At 42.5% G+C, this 5,929-nt stretch overlaps 1 long non-coding RNA gene across 1 annotated transcript; it reads right to left on the bottom strand.

Annotated features, from left to right (window-relative positions):
* Window positions 1-389: 389 nt before the first annotated feature.
* On the bottom strand, window positions 390-2,645 carry LOC139433993 (uncharacterized). The gene is made up of 3 exons (XR_011643393.1): window positions 2,554-2,645; window positions 2,346-2,456; window positions 390-471 (listed from the first exon to the last, which is right to left on the bottom strand). It is a non-coding gene; the product is annotated as an uncharacterized lncRNA (long non-coding RNA).
* Window positions 2,646-5,929: the final 3,284 nt, after the last annotated feature.

Consider the following 5,929-nt stretch of genomic DNA (forward strand, 5'->3'; position numbering starts at 1 on the left):
GATTCCAGGTGACCAGCATACATTAAATACTGGTATGATTATTTAAACAAGAGAACATAAATATATTACAAAGATTCATTGTGTCATGTATTCTGGTATCTACAAATAAAGACATTGTATAGTGTTCATAATAGTATTTTTAATTTAATAAATAGCTAGTTAATATAATAAAATACACAGTAACAATACAATAATTATACAAATAACAACCAACCTGCAAATCAACCTACACATCAAAATAAATATATTATCTAAAACCGGTGCATTTGATTTAAAATAAAAGTAATACATAGAATTCAATATTTAAATGGTAACAAAAACCGTAACACTATGTATGATAAGAACAAGGCAACAAAGAAAGTGTTTGTTATTTTTCCTTGTTCATGTCTATAATGTTTCCCGTTGTGTAGCGTCCAGCCTTTCCCAATCTGGCCTGCACTTCTGTCTGTTGAAGCCACTTCTTGAAGCAAACTGAAAAGAAATGTACAGATATAAGTACACTGTAAAAAGAAAACTTAATATTTACGTTAACATTTGGGCTGCTGTGGTTGCCAGAACCGTTAAAGTATAATACATTACAAATTACAGTTGGTTGGCATAGAGTCTAGACGTTACAGTCAACAATTGCTTATGGTGAATTACAATGGCAAAAACAAATAGAGCTAGTGTACACGGTGCAGCTGTATTATCTGGGAAATAGAAGAATCGGATCAGGATTCGGTATTGGCAGACAATCAATATCAAATGAATCGGATCATTATTAGCATCTGATCACCTTTGTCGACTTGCAGCCTAAATACAAAGATAACTCCACTCCTCTCCTACCACTCTTATCTCTAATAAGCCTTGTTAGAACTAGTGTCCGAGTCATAGGGTCCAGAGGCCTGTACTACGAAGCCGGTTCAACCTAACCTGGATATGTTTGAGTTAGCCGGTTGGCCTAATCCAAAACATACGTGCTCTCGCTAAACGGTCCTACGACGCGGGTTATCAAGTGGATCGCTCAAGCCAGCCGTGTCCTATCTAGTTAGGTGCGCGTTCACATGAAAGGGGTGGTATTTGGAGCATTCGACCAATCACAAACATGGAGAAGCGTACTGACAGTGCAGCGTCATACTTCCTGAATGAAAAGTGCACTTTAATACTAGTCAAATATGAAGAAGTTAAACTTTAAACATCCATGACTTAAACACTTGATCAGGATCAAAGCCACAGAGCTGCACCTGCAAGGTGAACACAGCTGGGAACAGAACAAGTGTTTGAATGTGTACATCAACAGGTTCATGATATCACTGCCCGTCTAACACACCGTCTGACTTTAATTACATTTGACTCGAGTGTTTCCTCAACTTAATGTGTTGCTTAAAATAATGCTTCTGCATCCAGTCTGTGACGCTGTGAGTGTTGCACGGCCAGATACGGCTCAGCTGACTCAGATCAGGAGATATGTGATACATTATGAAGTGATATGCCGCGGACTGTACTTAATGTTACTCTGATCCGGGTACTGATGTTGTGGCAGATATTTCAGTAAGCTTTCTTAACGCTAATGTTCTAATAGTCAGATTGCTCTGAAGATGGAGGTGATATTCTATTAATGTTCACGTTCACACAGTCGGTGATTTTTGCCGGCCGTCTTTCCTGCAACGGCAGCTTTTCTGTGTTTCCTTTCTCCTGTGACTTGATCGCTTTAAACTCCGCACACTGAGCTCTGATTGGTCAGCAGGCAGTGCTTTCACTGAGTTGAGCTCTTAGCCTGCAACCTAACCTGCTCCGGGGCAGTTTAGCCGTTCAGCATAAGTTACCATGGAGATCTAGCCCGCTAAAAAGAGAACCAGCTTCGTAGGACCGGAAAGCCGGAGTTTTCCCTGAAGTTATCCGCGAAGAGAACATCCTGCTTCGTAGTACAGGCCTCAGGACTGACTGAAGACATGTGGAACAGAGGACAGGCATGGTTCCATGTACAGGAAACTGGAACTTTGAACAGGTGTTTTCATCTTTTCTGCCTGAAGATTCACAAGTTCTTGATCAGGTGTTTGATGTGGGCTGGCATGATCCTTTCTGCAGCGATAAATAAAGAAAACAAAGATTTTTTTTTTAATAATGGTAATGATGGTAACAACAATAATATTAGTATAATTATGTATATAGCACTTACACAATTGCAAAGTGATTCTCACAACAAAAATAAAGAACAAAACAATATCAACAATAAAAAAACTAATTATTACAGGAATGTTGAGACAAATAAATGTTTTTTCAGTCTTTACAATGCTCGGAAATGACCTTCCAAAGGCTAAATTCAAACTCAATACCATAAATAACTGGGTACCAAAGTGCTTTACCTGATAGAACACGCTCCACACGGAGCAGCAACCACCCGGCTCGGCCTTTTGCTGCATATCATCTCCTCCCTCTATCTCTCTCTCTCTCTGGTGTTAGGTTCCAGTAGATCTCTACTATCCAATAAAACAGAAATTCCCCAAAAAAATCATATTAAAAAAGTTAAAAACAATGACTGGCTGTTGGCATTGAAATGGATTAGAATCTCACCTTTTTCCTGGATGTCAGGAAGGCCATGGAGTCGTTCCCTTCAAGTCCGCAACCAGTCATAGGAGTTCAAATGCAAAGCCTGAATGATGACAAGAGCGAGAGACATACATTTTACAATTATATTTTTAATTCATACCAGAGCAGTGTGAACAGGCCCTGTACGACATGCAAAGAACAGATCAAATCCCCTGACAGACTCACACACTTTGGTGATGTCCTCATCTGATAATGTTTCATTTTTTAGCAGCAAAGTAACATTACTCAAAGTATATGTCAGACCCAACTCATTTACAGTATGTTTTGCATCTCCTCAACAATGGTCTGTATAGTTGAGTAGAAAAAAACTGTCCCTACAATTTCAGGTAGATTAACACACATTTGTAAGAAAAGTTTACAATGAAGCACAAAATCCCTCTTTGTATTAAGCGAGCTGCCACAGAAAGTGCAGCTTAACATGCTAACCTTTGGTGAGCTACAGTAAAGCTAACTTCATGCTCAACACAAAACCTTTAATGTGCATTACATTGACGATTTTAAACACAACTTAACTTTCTCTACTTGTAAGATAACGTTTAGTTAACTTACCCTTAAATAACTACATCACGTTTTTCAGTGGAAACACAAACTGCAGAAAACGTTAGCTGCTAACTGTTGTTAGCTAAGACAGCTAGCTCTTAAGGGAAGTAACATAGCCTCATGGCAAACGTAAGGTTGAGTTAACGTAACGTTGTAAGAAAGCAAAACGAACCTTCGAGAAAGCGTTTACTCTCTCTCAGTGTGCGAACTATACCACGGTCACCGGGGGAGCCGGGATTTTTTTTTTGCGGGGGCCTCCCCCGGGCTCTCTGCCCGATAAAAAAAATGCTGATCCGTGCATTAATAGCAACAGCACAGACATAGGCCTATTATATAGAGAAAATCTGTTGCACACGGGGTGGTGCCACAGGTCTACATTTACATGAAACGTCCCGATGGATCATGTTCATGTCAACAGATTTCCCGAGCATGTATGGGCTACGCAAACTTCAATCAACTTGATAATAAGTAATCCACGGACCACCAATGTAACGTTTGACTGTTTAATTAAATCAACTTAAAATGTCTCAAAAATGTGATCCACTCACTCCACTGTTGGCTGGCCGCGGGACCACCGCAGCAACTTCGCCCCCCCCCCCCCCATCTCGAGCAGCAGGCAGGGAGGCAGAGGAAGAACAGGTGGAGTGGTCATCAGTAGCATCATCATCATCTTCTTCCACATCTCCTTCGACCTCTACTATGGTAGTTGTAGTCATCAAGTTAGCTTCTCTTGACTCGTCTTCTTGTGTCTCTTCAGCCCCCAAGTTAACGTTAGCTGTCAAGTTAGCACTAGCACTGACGTTAGCTCCCTCCTCTCTCGGTTCTGTTGTAGCAGCAGTCACAACGTACGATGTGCTACCACCAGCTACATTCGGTTGGTCTTCTTGATCAGGTTGTTTGGCCGTCTTTTTAAAGAAATTGCCCAAGGTACGTTTTTTTTTTCTTTTCGACATGTCAGCAGCAGCAACAATGCCTGGTAAACATGCAGTGCCAACTAAACAAGCTTGTGAGTGAGTGGGTAGTGGGTGGAGCTGCGGGCAGCATACAAGCAGGCGACACTTTTTTCATGAATCATAAACTATAATTTTATTTCACTTATTTTACACCTTTGAAAAAAAAAACATGCCCAAAATGGAATTTATTTGGTCATCATATCAGTATTTTAGAGAGCTCCCCCCAAATTTCACAAACCATGTTCCCAGGGGAGCTCATGTCACCACTAGGGGAGCTATAGCTCCCCCTGCTCCCCTCCAGTTTGCACCCTGCTCTCTCTCCTTAGCGGGCATTTTTGATTTTTCGAAACACGATCTCTTGATGTGCTGCCCCACACATCGTCGGTTTCATCGACCCCGGGTTACCTGGTCTAGCAAACGTCCGCCTCCTACGACGCACTTGTTTTGTCCATATACGCAACATTTGATCATTTTTTGGCCACAAAAACATCCCATAACCAGATGTTGAGACGGCCCCACATCCCCATACAACATATCGCTTGCCAATTATTCTTGGCGTCTTATTGCTGTGCATCCTTTGTCGTAATATTTGGCCCTTCAATGCATTCAAACGGGACTGAGCTCAGCTGTGTTCCACTCATGACGTCACCGCCGGAAATGGCCGAAGTTGATGTTTCCGGCGCAACGAACGATTGTTACTAACTGACAACTTTTGTATGCTGTTATAATCGTGATTTATTAAAAATAGATCAATAATAAAAAAATCATATGGCACATTCCACAATACAAATGCAACCTCTATCATATACTAAGCCCACTAACAGGTGCTAAAAGCATTTCGTAAGCTCTTTAAGCTAAAACATAGTAATGTAATGACACAGAATTTAATTTAAACAACATCATGTAACTAGCCTGGTAAAGAAGTAAAAGCCATAGACTTTATTGTTTAGGTCATTATGGGGATATACATTTCATCTAAATTCATAATAGAAAGACATTTGATGACAGTTTGTTGGAATTCTGTATTCATACGCAGTGGGGGATCAAAAATCTGAGGGCCCAGGAGCCCTGAGCGTAGGCTTGAGGGATTTGTATCAGATTTCTCCACACAGGTTGCTGGCGCCAAAAGGGGGACCCAGGAGTCCGACACAGCGGAGTTCGTCTGGCTGAAGGTCATCAGGACAAAGTGGCTCAACCCCAGGCTCTCCGGCTCTGACCAAGTGACCCAGCGGACCTCTCATGCCGTCCACATAGGAGGAAAGGGGGACAGCTGGTGCCAGTGTGCGGCGGGGAAACCACCTGCTAGGACCGGGGACAACATCAGGACGGACGTGGCCCTCGCAGAGGAGGTCGACTCGGTAGCAGCCATCAGTGGACCGAAGGAGGAGGATCGTGAGGACATCTCTCCAGCAGTCGACTCGGGAGGCGCCATCAACGGGCCGGAGAAGGAGGATCGTGAAGACATCTGTATTCCCATGTATTCTCCTATCTGCGTAATGGCCTCATTAGCAAAATGTGAACCGTTGTCACTAGAAATTTTGTCTGGTAGTCCCCATCTAGGAATGATTTCCCTCAGTAGTGCCTTTGCCACAGCATTTGCTGTCTGTGCTTTTACTGGGAAAGCTTCAACCCATTTGGACCACATGTCGACCACCACCAGACAGTGCTTCTTACCCTCTGATGGGCTAAGCTCAATGAAATCGTCTACACTTCCAAATAGCCCCAAAATCGTGTACTACCCCGAAAGCATGACGTGAGTCAGTGTAAATAGTCACGGTTTTGCCTTCTGCAAACGTGCAGGCTTCAGTTAGTGCGATGAGCTCTGCTGCTTGTGCTGATAGGTGACA

This window comes from Pseudochaenichthys georgianus, chromosome 6, assembly GCF_902827115.2.
Source record: "Pseudochaenichthys georgianus chromosome 6, fPseGeo1.2, whole genome shotgun sequence".
In the NCBI taxonomy this organism is placed as follows: domain Eukaryota; kingdom Metazoa; phylum Chordata; class Actinopteri; order Perciformes; family Channichthyidae; genus Pseudochaenichthys; species Pseudochaenichthys georgianus.